Source organism: Sprattus sprattus (assembly GCF_963457725.1).
Source record: "Sprattus sprattus genome assembly, chromosome: 12".
Taxonomy (NCBI): domain Eukaryota; kingdom Metazoa; phylum Chordata; class Actinopteri; order Clupeiformes; family Clupeidae; genus Sprattus; species Sprattus sprattus.
The window spans coordinates 10147774-10160736 of NC_137910.1; the positions used below are offsets into that span (position 1 = coordinate 10147774).

A 12963-nucleotide genomic window follows, 5' to 3' on the forward strand; every position below is an offset into this window, starting at 1 on the left:
AAAAAAAAAAGCCAAAAGGAGGTGCTCCCGCTTCGGCAAGACCACCAAGAGGTGATGTGTGTGGGGGTTGACGATAATCTTGTTATATTTTAAAATACTATTTCAAATAACATTCCCCTTTAATGACTTAAATATGGATCAGTAATGGAAAATATACATATAACATATACTGATAGTGCCTTTGTCATATCAGTAGTTTATGTTAAGTATCACATGTCAAAGTATATCCCCATTCTTTTTCCCTAGTATGGTTTGCTCCTGAGTTTCAGTAGAGAGTCGCGAGCCAGCAACATCAATAGCCAGCTCAATGAAGATGGCGGATCTGTGAAGGATGCTGTCAACAAGACTTCAAACTTTCACATTTTCCGATCTTTGACTGACTGTGTTTGGATAGCTGTCTATGAGAAACACCACCCAGTAAGTGTTATTTAATGTAATGTGTGTTGATGCCCTTAACATCTCGAAGTAGCTAGCCACATTTGAATGTTTGGTGCTTGTAACCGGTTGGCGAACCACGGTATTTCAAGAAGACTGTTCGGTTGCGCGTGAGGGGGGTTCTCAGATTTTAGCACACCCCATTGCCAGGGCTTGTCTTATTTCAGGGTTGCTATATTGGTGTTATATTAGTGGCTTTATTCAAGAGCGGCAGCTTCCCATGTCCCCCCTTTAATGTTTAACGGCAGCTATCTTGCTAGCCAAGTTGAATCAAGAAATGTATGATGTTGTGGTTAGCAAAAGCTGCTAGTAATGTGGGTAACCGCTGACACCTTGTAAGACTCAACAAAAGTTTCCTTTCATCCTAGAGGTGCCGTTAGTTCAGTTGTCAAGTTATCCTGTATTCCGTGCACCATCACAACGCTTATGTGATTCATAGCATATCTTATCAGCAAGAGTGTAACTTCAGCAACCCAACTTTATTCACTAACGTGAAGTTGTGTGTTCTAAGTTAACGTTAACATCGCACATAATACCAGCTCTGCAATCAAACCTGTTCAAAAGGGTTGCGGTAAATTCACTTCTAATTAAATACGTTAACAAGTTATTTTAGCATTAATGAAGGCTAACGTGCCAGCTAGCGACACAAAGTAACTTGAAGTAATGCTGCAACACTGCAGATTGCTGATTTGAAGTAACTGGTAACTAAGGCGAACTTGCTTTTGGTGAAAGTCCGATAAAACCGCTGCAGACCATGAGCCTTTCAGACCGATAACGTTATTTGATACGAGTTAAAATCACACACCGTTCATATTTGAACTTTGCACCTGTTTAGTCTGTCCCCTGGTTCAGTATTTTAATTATGTTGTTTTAAGTTTGTGATGCAAGTTGGCTAATCTGACGTTGACTAGCTTGTGAAGTTACGGCGCGATATAACGTAAACTGGCGAACGTTAGCTGACGCTAGCAAGTTGTATAATGTTGATGCACTAAAAACTAAAATGTTCCCTGTAACTGCTGTTGTTATTCAAAAGAAAGGGTTGCTTGAACTCAGCCTTCATTGGCTTTACATAGTCATTGTAGGTTTGTTATTTCAGCGCATAGTATGCATAATCAAACTGACAAACATTAATTTAACGTCACAAAACTCGATCTTTTGGTAACAAATCTGTAAATGTGCATACTTACCACGTTGTCTATATGCCTATGTGTTCCCCTTGTGAAAAATAATCTAAAAAGACTAATTGTAGATTGGTGCCCGAACAATAACCGGGGCATGTACTGCATAGGCAACATCTTGACATAATGTGCTGGGCTTGTAAAAGGTGTGTTTTTTTGTATTTGATGAGTGAGTAAAAAACCTGTTCGAGATATGGAATAATGTCACAACGAGCACAAACAATCGTTTTAAGGACTTGATTACAATCTTGAGATGCCTGCAACTTCCGCCTGTGTTGTTGTGGAAATATTTATGTGTTTTGGAACAAGGAATGAAATACCTATTCTATGCAGAAAGAACCACATGGTTATTGAATGTGAGTTTTACATCTCTGTGCGAATCAGATTGTAACTAAAACGTCCCCCACAGTGAGCCTAAGTGGTATCGGCGTGATGGTGCCTATAATAAATATGGTAGGATATAGTAATGCTACAGTAACCATAGTAATGCCTTTGTGGCAGGTAATGGCTTTTATAAAGCAACAGTGATGAGAATGTGGGAACTGTAATTTGACCGACATAAAATAAGACTGTGGATTGACTGTTTGATTCATAGTTGTGGATAGGGGGTGATTTATTTTTTTCTCGCTTGTCTCCTGACCTCTAAAATGACTGCTGCACCTCATGAGCTAAATGACGCACACAAGGTGGTAGCGAGGCAGTCAAGGGATGGTGGGATGTTATTGCTTGGTTCGTTTCCTGCCAAGGCCTTTTATCATTCCCTTCCAGAGTGGGAAAACCCAATTAGCATTGATCTTTAAGGCCCAAGATAGCTTCTCTCCTTGGAGTATACTACTGATGGCTTGGATAAGCTGCTTCCTAATGAAAAGATGGACCTTTTTCAAGCCGCATTCTCTGCATGGTTTGAACGGCTCATGTGCACCTCAGTGTGCAGCATGTTGTAGTTTTGAAGTGGTGCTGTAAATTCGTCTAAGTTTTCTTGTAAATGGTGACAGACAAGGCTTATTAATAAGTGAAAGTGTTTTTGACATGATGGCGTTCATTACACCGGTACTTTGCACAGGCATGGCCTGGAAGCTTTGCCACAGAAAAATCGCATCTGATTGATGTGTCTGCTTGCCAGCATTGTTTCTAGTTTTCCCGTGCGCTTAAATAATTCAAGATTTTATGCATTTCTTTTTTTCTTTCTTTCTTTTTTTTAATACCCTCTCTCCCTGTCTCTTTCTCAGACAAATCTCCAGCTAATGACTTTTTAAGATTTCACACATTTGGTTTGACCTTTTAAAAGGCTCTGCTTCTAATTTTGATAGCCGCGGGGTGATTTAAAGCACCATGTGAGTAGGCTCTTTGTGTGACTTATTAGAGACATTTTATGTTACACACAGTGCACAAATTGCACATGCTTTCCAGTGCGGGGGCCTGCAGCCCTGAGACCGAGCTGTGAGCTGTGTTGGTTAATGAAATGTCTGTGATATTTAGAGGTGCCACAGAGATGCATTAAATGCCAGTGAGATGTTCGGAATGACTCCTGCCCCCCCCCCCCCCCCCAGACAGCGTTACTCAGGGCCACACTATTAATAAGAGGAGAATTTTTACTGAGCTGAGTCAGATGGCCTTCTCTCTCTCTCTCCCCATCTCTCTCTCTCTCTCTCTCCAGAACTATCTCTCTCTCTCTCTCTTCAGAACTCTCTCCCTCCCTCCCTCTCTCTCTCTCTCTCTTCCATTCTCTCTCCCTCTACAGAACTCTCTCTCTCTCTCTCTACAGAACTCTCTCTCTGTCTTTCTTCCTCCCTTTCTCTCACTTTCTCTCCTGTCTTTTGCCTATCTGGGAAGTCAAGGGGGAACTGATGTCAACGAGGGTGGAATTCTACAAGCATAATCGTAACAACCCTCAGGAAGGAAATGCAAATGGAATGCCTGATTAAGAGTCCTCTTCCCACAGCTCTTGGTGTGTGTGTGTGTGTGTGTGTGTGTGTGTGTGTGTGTGTGTGTGTGTGTGTGTGTGTGTGTGTGTCTAAACGCTAAACATCACATTGGTGCCCAACAATCAATCTGTCCGCTGGTGCATTCAGTGCCTTCGTTGTGAGCTCAAATTCATTCCGTCCACTCGGAGACATAGCAAAGGTGTTTATCTCGCGCCCCTTCACACAGTTTGATGCGAACCATCCAGCTGGATGATCTCCATGATCATGTGACTGGCCTCCTGGGAGCCTGATGTCATGGGTTGAGCCCGACACGCACCTGACAGAGATGGCATCAGTTAGACAGGAGACGTCGTCTGACCTTGGTGATGGCGATATCCATGGACGGTGTGGATGGCATTTGATGAAGGATTTGTTTGTTGAGCTGAGAGCTCAGGTTTGACAGGTGTTCTATGGGATGCTGCAGCCTTGGTGCATGTGTGTGTACGTGCACAAGTGTGTGTCTGTTTGCATATAAGGCCGTGTTATCTCCATGTTCTCTACAGGGCTCAAGAATAAAGCTTGGGTGTGTGTGTGTGTGTGTGTGTGTGTGTGCGTGCACACACACTTCAGTAGTCAACTCCATTAGACCACAGGCTGAAGAAGCCTTACCCGTTTCAACCCCTTCTCATTCCTAGACTCCCTTGGTCCTGCTCTGTCTTACGCAAGGTCAGTATGGGCTGGGTGTAATAGGCCCTGTTATTAATAAAATACATCAGGCCGCGGGGTCTCGCGCAGTAGCTGTGATCCCAGAGGTTCAGGTTAGCGGAGGCTGAGCTGCTGATGCCGTGTAGGTTTAATCTCAGCTCTGGCGCTGTGTTGAAATTGGCCTCTGAAAGGCAGGGTCATCTATCTCTCAACTGCGGGCAAAAGGTGCCAATTATCTCTGTTTTCACCCATGTGTGTCGAGCAATTATTTTCTTCTTAGTTTTTGTGTTATCTTTTTGTTCATTTCACTAGCAAGAAAGCTACTTCTCTCTTTCTCGACAGTTAGTGATCAGATGTAGATCAGTCCCTGTCTTTTTGTTTTGTTTTTCTTGTCTGCATCACAGGGAGGGAGAGGAAGAGATTTGTAGGTGATGATGCATAAGATTATATTGAATTGTGTGGATACGTCTGAGGCTCCCTGGTGACTGAGTGCTGTTCCCGGCCCCCGTCTCCTCCTAGCTCTCTGAGTCATGGTCCTCCTCAGAGCGGCTCAGAGGATTGAGGGGAGCGAGGTGAGTGCTTTAGTTATACGGAATGCCAGAGATGGCTCTTCATGTAGACGTGCTGAGGTCCAGAAGTCAGAACTGCTTATGGGGGCGATGGGACATCATGGGAGTCACAGTGTAACTGGGCTTTTCCTTTGAAAGCCACTCATCCTCTTCCAAGTTCACTGCCGTGAGAGCGCGGGAGCTAAGAGCTTGTGTCAGAATGTTTTTGTTTGGTTTCCATTTCACAACCCCCAACCCCCCCCCCTCTTCGTCAGTCTCACGCTCTGCCTGCCTTGCTTCTCCTCCCACGGCGCTGCACGTCCAGGATAAGATTGGGTGTTGGGTGTGACTAATTGAATTCCTGCGCAGGCCTGACACAGACTCTCCCGCTGTCTGTGTCTGTGTGTGTTTGTGTGTGTGTGTGTGTGTGTGTGTGTGTGTGTGTGTGTGTGTGTGTGTGTTTTGTGGGGTTAGCCCCACACTCTGGGCTCCTGCTGATGCAGACGGTGCAGAGGGGCCGGGTGCTGTGTTCAATTAAACATGATCATCTGGGACGCCCGACCACCAATCGCACAACCCCATGCAGACATGCCTGCTGCTAAGCCCTGTATCGGTGCCTGGAAGTCCCCCAGAGATGAGTCCTGCTGAGGGGGTGATATGGCAGAGCGTCTGGCTCTGGGCTCTGGAACATTACCTGCTGCAAATGGAGGGTGAGAGAGAGAGAGAAGCAAAGAGATACTTAGCTGCAGTGGAAATGGTGGTCGTTGGCTTAGCTTACACAGCGACCATGCTGCCCTCAAGGTTAGTTTGCCATTCTTCAGGCATAACCACTCATGCAGTAAGACTTCTGCTGTGTGTGTGTGTGTGTGTGTGTGTGTGTGTGTGTGTAGGTGTGTAGGTGTGTAGGCGTGTGTGTGTAGGTGTAGAGCATGGCTCAAAGCATTTACTCCCGTCTATGAGGTCACCGTGTCTTCCCAACAGGTGGAAAAACTCATCCCTCTCACCTGTGGCACTCACAGACCTTCCTTCCCTGCATGTGTAAAAGATCTACATGAAGAATCCCTTCCTTCCAAAGTTTGGGAGAGAAGAAGCAAAAAAGAGTTAAGTTACTTCTCTCTCTGCCTCGTAACCGAGACGGCACATGAGTGCACACATCTGAACATGCAAGTTCATTTAATTGCGTGTGTGCGTGTGTGTGCGTGCGTGCGTGCGTGCGTGCGTGCGTGTGTGTGTGTGTGTGTGTGTGTGGGGGCCTGGATGTTAAGGTCCTGTCAGCGTGCCACTGTGTTTGGTCTTTACACCTCTGTGGATGGTTAATTAAACTCGTCTTATCTTTGCGCCGGAGAATTTATCTCCTGCTGTATATAATTGAGCACTTGCACAAGCTTAGCTAGCTAAGTGCTTGTTACACACTCTTAAGGCTTTATGTGATACCGAGTTGTGGATTTTCTTCTTTGGTGCTCCATAGCTGCCAACCGTGAGGGCAGTGGCTCGAATCTGAGAAAGGCACCGCTTGTGTGTGTGTGTGTGTGTGTGTGAGTGTGTGTGTGTGTGTGTGTGTGAGTGTCTAGCTGGTAGTACATTGCTTCAGCAATATCTGGAGTAATTTGGGGATGTTGCATTAAACAATCCAAAATGGTGTAGTAGTCCATAAATCTCAGCGCATTGATTTAGTTTTCTTCATCTTCTTAGCCCTCTTCATGTCATGTCCTCGCCCCTAAAGCAGCCTATCTCAAGTTAGCTTGCTAAGCAAAGATGGATGGAACTGTTGTTCCAATCTTCGCTGCCAAGTGTGTTTAATCACGCTAATGCCATTTGCTGATGACTAGATGGTGATTGTAAGCGACGCGCTCCCTGTAACCCAACCCAAGTGTAACGCATGCTAATGAAGCCGGCTGCAGACTTGTGTGTGTGTGTGTGTGTGTGTGTGTGTGTGAGCGTGTGTGTGAGCGTGTGTGTGAGCGTGTGTGTGAGCGTGTGTGTGAGCGTGTGTGTGAGCGTGTGTGTGAGCGTGTGTGTGAGCGTGTGTGTGAGCGTGTGTGTGTGTGTGACAGACACAGAGAGTAGGGGGGGGTCTTAGCTGTAGGATGATACTTCAAAGACAATGCAGGGAAAAACCTTTTTAGTAACGGCAGTATTAGATTATTCGTTTTCCTTTTTTTTTCTTTTCTTCTTCCTTGACTGTAGACAGCTAAGCTGAGAGCACTTTTACCTTTCAAGATGATCTGTGAAAACATGTCTCATTTTCAAGCCTGCCTCTCACAGGTGCACGTTGTGGTTTCTGAATGGCTTCCTCCTCCTTCTTTGTCTTGTTTTCTCCAACAACATTTCAGGAAGGTTTATGAATCAGAACCAGTTTGATCACATTAAAACTGTGTGTGTGTGTGTCTGTGTGTGTGTCTGTGTGTGTGTCTGTGTGTGTTTATCGCAACAGTCACTCCAGGTTTAGACAGCCCTTTGTAGCTCTCCAGCCTCCTGCGGCAGCCTCATCAACAGTTCCATTATGGCGAGGAGTTGTCCGAGCGTCACGACCAGGCCGAGACCTCGGTGAGCCGGTAGTGTGCCGTGGCGGCCAGGCAGATGAGTAACCGTACTATTAGCTCCGTCTACGAGCCCCCGGAGGTCGCAGAAATATGACCTCAGACGGCCATCCATCACATTAAGTGGCCAGTTTGGCAGGACTGTTGTTCTGCAGGGAAGCAGTTTTAAATGAGCGTCTAAGTTCACTTTGGAGGCTGGGGGGGGGGGGGTGTGGGGGGGTGGTAACAGAAAACAACGTTGAGTGTTTCAGCAGAGTCTCCGTATGCTACGTGATTGGCCACACTAGCTCTGTTGAGTAAGTTTGTTGTTGTTGTTGATGCCAAGGGCCAAACACAAACAGCCAATCATCACAGGAGGGGAGTTAAAGTCCACTTGAGCGTCTCAATTACTGGCGCTTCATTGGCTGCCGCTGGGCTTTGTTTTTTTTCTTCTTTTGTTTCTTGCAGACAGTTTCCAGTGAAGTCATCCTGGACCCTAGTCTGGCTGTGTGGTTGTTGCCATACAAAAGAACAGCCCTCTGGTGCATACACAATAACTCACACACACACACACACACACACACACACACACACCCCCACAGAGGGCTGGTTGACTCAGTGGTATCACTATCATCTGCACCATCTCATTTTTCAGTCTGGCTCCTCTTACCTAGTTGACCACTTCAGAAAGAGATCGTGTTCCCACCACACGCCTCCACCGCCTGTTTCCTCTGAGCGCTGGAGGCATCGCCGTTCAAGAGGTGAAACCTCTCTTTCCTCTCAGGTCTGTAATCCTCCAGCTGGGCTCTTATCAGAGTGAGGATCCCGTCTGACCAAAGCTCTGTTCTGGCGCTGTGCTGCTAGGATACACAGCTCTGTTCTGGCACTGTGCTGCTAGGATACACAGCCCTGTTCTGATACACAGCTCTGTTCTGGCACTGTGCTGCTAGGATACACAGCTCTGTTCTGATACACAGCTCTGTTCTGGCACTGTGTTGCTAGGATACACAGCTCTGTTCTGGCACTGTGCTGCTAGGACAGGGCTGCCCAATTTGGGGCCCGCGGGCCAAATGTGGCCCGCGCTGGATTTATTTTGGCCCGCGCTCCGGTCAGAATTATAGTTAGAACGTCATTCGTTAGACAGCATTTTAACCCATTTTTAACAGGGTCTCTGTTTCAACGTCATATTTAACAGATTTAACAGTTTTTACATTGTTTCAGATGGGTCAAGGGGGGCGCTATTGACCTTTTGTCAATACAGATCCATATCTATGGTTATCTTGTTGCTATGCTAGCTAACTAGCTAGCTTTTACCTTAACCTTAAACGATTTAAATGGAAGAGCTCCGTTTGCATGAAATGATAGCTAGGTATCTAGCTGATGTTATAGTCTTCTCAACTTACATGTATAATGGGAAAAGGTAGAACAAGTTCATATTCATGAGTTCAAATTCACACATGTCAACACGAGTTTAGCAACTGCCAACTGTAAGTACCTTACTTATGTTTGTGTAAAGAATGTTGATATGAAATATGAAATCAACCAGTAGTCAATGTGCAAGCTCTCTCTCTCTCTATCTGAGTTGGGGCAGTCTGTCCTTCAGTTGAGGTCAAGGCATGACGCTCTCTTGCTACAAGTTTCACCTGTACGTGTTAGCTTAACAAATGTTTGTGGAGGTAGCCTTTGGAGTCAAGTGCTGTCACGGCGGTTGTTTCCACGGCACAGCTTACGCGTAACTGTTATATCTTTCTCTTTTGACGGATACAAATAGAAAATAATGGGAGTATTTCCATCGAAACATCAGCAGTCACTCTTGTTGCCTGCAATCATGTTTATTAGCCTTTAACTTGCTGTTAGTTGATTGGCCATTATAGAAGTCCCCTACCTATCTTCCCTGTGTATACTAATAGATTACATTAAATTAGTATGATATGTTAATAAATGTTTCTTTTTTTACCTGAAGCAAATGTTATCTTTCCCCATTATTTTCGTCTTGGAGTATACCAGAATGCTTAATTTAGGCCTACATGTTAAAATAACAAAATAATCTGGGGGGGATACCCCCAGACCCCCCTACAGGGGCTTGGTTTGTCACCTTTTTTAGCCCTTCTGAGTTTGCAGGTATGTATATTAATGGTAATGTTAATTGGGTACACATATGCAATACATTTCAATATAATGGGACCTGACCTAACATGAAACACTGGTTTTGGCCCGCGGCCCTCCACTCCGATTAATATTTGGCCCCTGACGAGAAAGAATTTGGGCACCCCTGTGCTAGGATATACAGCTCTGTTCTGGCACTGTGCTGCTAGGATACACAGCTCTGTTCTGATACACAGCTCTGTTCTGATACACAGCTCTGTTCTGATACACAGCTCTGTTCTGGCGCTGTGCTGCTAGGATACACAGCTCTGTTCGGATACACAGCTCTGTTCTGGCACTGTGCTGCTAGGATACACAGCTCTGTTCGGGCACTGTGCTGCTAGGATACACAGCTCTGTTCTGATACACAGCTCTGTTCGGATACACAGCTCTGTTCTGGCGCTGTGCTGCTAGGATACACAGCTCTGTTCTGTCACTGTGCTGCTAGGATACACAGCTCTGTTCTGTCACTGTGCTGCTAGGATACACAGCTCTGTTCTGGCACTGTGCTGCTAGGATACACAGCTCAACTCACTGAAGCCAACACCTCAGCACAAGGGGGGAGAAATGGAGGGTTAGCCTATTAAAGAGAAACAGACATGTAGAGGAGGGATCTGGACTGGCTGCACTTCCTCTATGGCTGACCACCCGGCATTACCTTATCCTTGTCCACTAGTATTCAGCGTGTGTGTGTGTGTGTGTGTGCACGTGTGTGCGTGTGTGTGTGGTGTGTGGTGTGTGTGTGTGCGTGTGTGTGTGTGTAGGTGTGTTTAGGCAGGCTGCCTGGGGCATGTGTGTTTTGTTACGTTGCTGTGTCCTCTGTCTGCAAGCACAACCCTATCCTCCCCAACACAGCTGTTTGTCACACACACACACACACACACACACACACACACACACACACACACACACACACACACACACACACACACAGACTACTGCATTTTTTGTCGTTTGAATATGAATGTAGATCTACTTGCAGCGTGCCAACAACCTCAGTCAAGTGTTTATGTTTGGCCTGTGTGTGTGTGTGTTTGCCATTGGTTGGCCTAGGCCCTAAGTGGTTTCCCTGCGCACTCCATCCATCACCCAGTCTGACTGTTGACTGAGACAGAATGAGTTCATTTTTCCCCACCAAGTCAAGAATTGACGCATCTAAAATAAATGGGAGGGGGACCCAAGCCCCTGTATGTATGTGCAGGTCAAAATGTGAAGGCTAATCGAGTGTGAAACATGAACACACAACAGACGCAGAGATACAGACACAAATACTCACACTGATACTGATCGTGTAAAACAAATGCCATGACACAAGATTGAACTAATATTTATCCGTTGCCCCTTAACATAATAATATTAGTTGAACAGATAACAGCAGCATGGGCCTCCTCTGGTGCTCCCCCTCAGGCCTGTTTGGACTGGTGTGTGTCGCACCACTCAGTCACGGGCGAGTAATTGCAAGCGAACGCAGACTGGACAGCCATGAAAAAGCCACTTGGATTACTGTAAATCTTAGCGCTACTCTGCCTGGCTATACGGATGGATGGATGGATGGATGGATGGATGGATGGATGGATGGATGGATGGTGGGATGGAGGGAGGGAGGGATGGAGGGCCTGTGAAGAAGGGAAAGGAGATAAAAGAGGGCCACTGTCAACGGGATTGAACCTCATTAGCAACCTCCGAGCTCTTAAGCCCTCCTCCAGTTTCTGAGATGTGTCAGAAGTAGAGAGTGGGCTCGTCTCCTCCAGTGCGCTTCTGTTCCAATAATGAGAAGAACGATTCCTCAAAACGATAGAAAATATTTTAATTATACTCGTGTGTGTGTGTGTGTGTGTGTGTGTGTGTGTGTGTCTCTTTTTAAATTGCATCTGTGTTAAGAGGAAGAGGTGCTTTGTTCTAATGAGTGAATCTCCTTGTTGGTTCCAGTCAAGTGTGACGTTACTTCTTGACTTGGCGTAATCCCTCAAGTTCCTCCTCTTCAGCCTATGGAAATAAACCCCAACAAGAAAGGCATCTGCATGACTGAAAGCTGAATGACGTCCAAGCAGAAACTCCCTTCGCTCGTGTTGTGCCTCGAGGTCCGAGCGCCCCCCCAACCCCCCCAACCAGATTTAGCTCATCATCCCTGTTACGGTGGCAATTCAGACGGCTAATGCTGCCTTTTGTGAGTGGCATCGGGCATTTGTGGGGAAAATTGACGTTTTTCTTCTGCATCCATTTAGCGGCATTTGCTCTGCGTTCACAATCACGACTGTCATTTTCTCACACACTCTGGGCTGTGTGTCCCAGTGAGCTATGTCCCTGCGCTGTGGTTAATCATTACCAGCAGATCCTCTCCTCTCCTCTCCTCTCCTCGTTTCACCCCCTCCCAGACCCCAAACCACAAACCGCCACGTCAGACTCTGATGTTAGTCATCTCACTCACTCAAGGCTCTTGAGTCGACTGCGTGGCATTTCTGCTTACAATTCACTTTTGCACCCCATTGCATAATGGCTAGAATTTCAGTTATTTATTTAGTCTTTCAGCACGCAGTAAGGGCTTGAGCTGTGCTGACAGGCTGTGCTTGGCCCATATGAAATGTTCCTTGCTGAACTGCTGCACCATGTCTGGCTCTGCTGGGGCTAGACTCCTCCAGCCCTGTGTTGAGTTGTCTGGTGCTGTTCTGTCCTTGCACTGTGCCACTGAGTGCCTGTATGCCGCTCTGCCACGCTGTGCCACACTGGGTTGTGTGATATTGGCGTTACTCGTGTTGTGCTAATCTGCTCTGTGTTTGCATTGTTCCGTTCTGTGCCGTTCTGTCGCACTGTGCCGTGTTGTCTTGCCGAAGATGTGTAATGCCAGTCTGCGTCGTGCTTGTCTAGTCTCGTCTGGGTTGCGTTGTCGTGCCGCACACATGATCCAGGCTGTGTCTCGCGGGACCGTGCGGTGCCCCTGCAGCGCTGCCACTTGTCCGGTGTGTTGTTTCTACGAACGCCGTACCTGTGGTTCCCTCTCTGGCTGCCAATGAGCAGGATGAATAATTTCATCTCCAGGAGAATTTCCCCCGGCGGGCCTGACAGTGAGGGATGACTGCAGCCAGCACTCTGGCACAGGGAGCTCTCTCTCTCTCTCTCTCTTTCTCTCTCTTTCTCTCTCTCTCTCTCTCCTACCCCCTCCTCCTTTTTCTCTCTCTCTGCCAGCATTCACAAAACATCTCGCTACGTTTTGTTTCCGCACGTGTGTCTTTAGTCTCGGCTCACCTCCCCCACGAGTGCTGGGTGCTTGTTTTTGGTGTGTGTGTGTGTGTGTGTGTGTGTGTGTGTGTGTGTGCGCTTGTTTCTGAACTCCTGCTCACTTGCATTCTGAATTGTAATGTGAAGGAGAAATGGCCCCTGAGACAGAGACGTATGCTGTTCATTTCCACCGTTTCTCTGCTTATTCTCCTCAGTCCCTTATCTCTGGGTCTGGGAGCCAGGCTTAAACATGCTGTGTGTGTGTGTGTGTGTGTGTGTGTGTGTGTGTGTGTGTGTGTGTGAGTAGACGTTA

The 12963-nt window shown here is 46.6% G+C and overlaps 1 protein-coding gene across 1 annotated transcript in view; it reads left to right on the plus strand.

Moving 5' to 3' along the window:
• The first annotated feature begins 279 nt into the window (after window positions 1-279).
• The window catches only part of ndst2a (N-deacetylase/N-sulfotransferase (heparan glucosaminyl) 2a), a 118986-nt gene continuing 106302 nt past the window's right edge, over window positions 280-12963 (plus strand). The window contains exon 1 of the mRNA XM_080848933.1: window positions 280-417. The gene's annotated coding sequence lies outside the window, so the exon portion shown is untranslated. The remainder of the gene's footprint in view (window positions 418-12963) is intronic.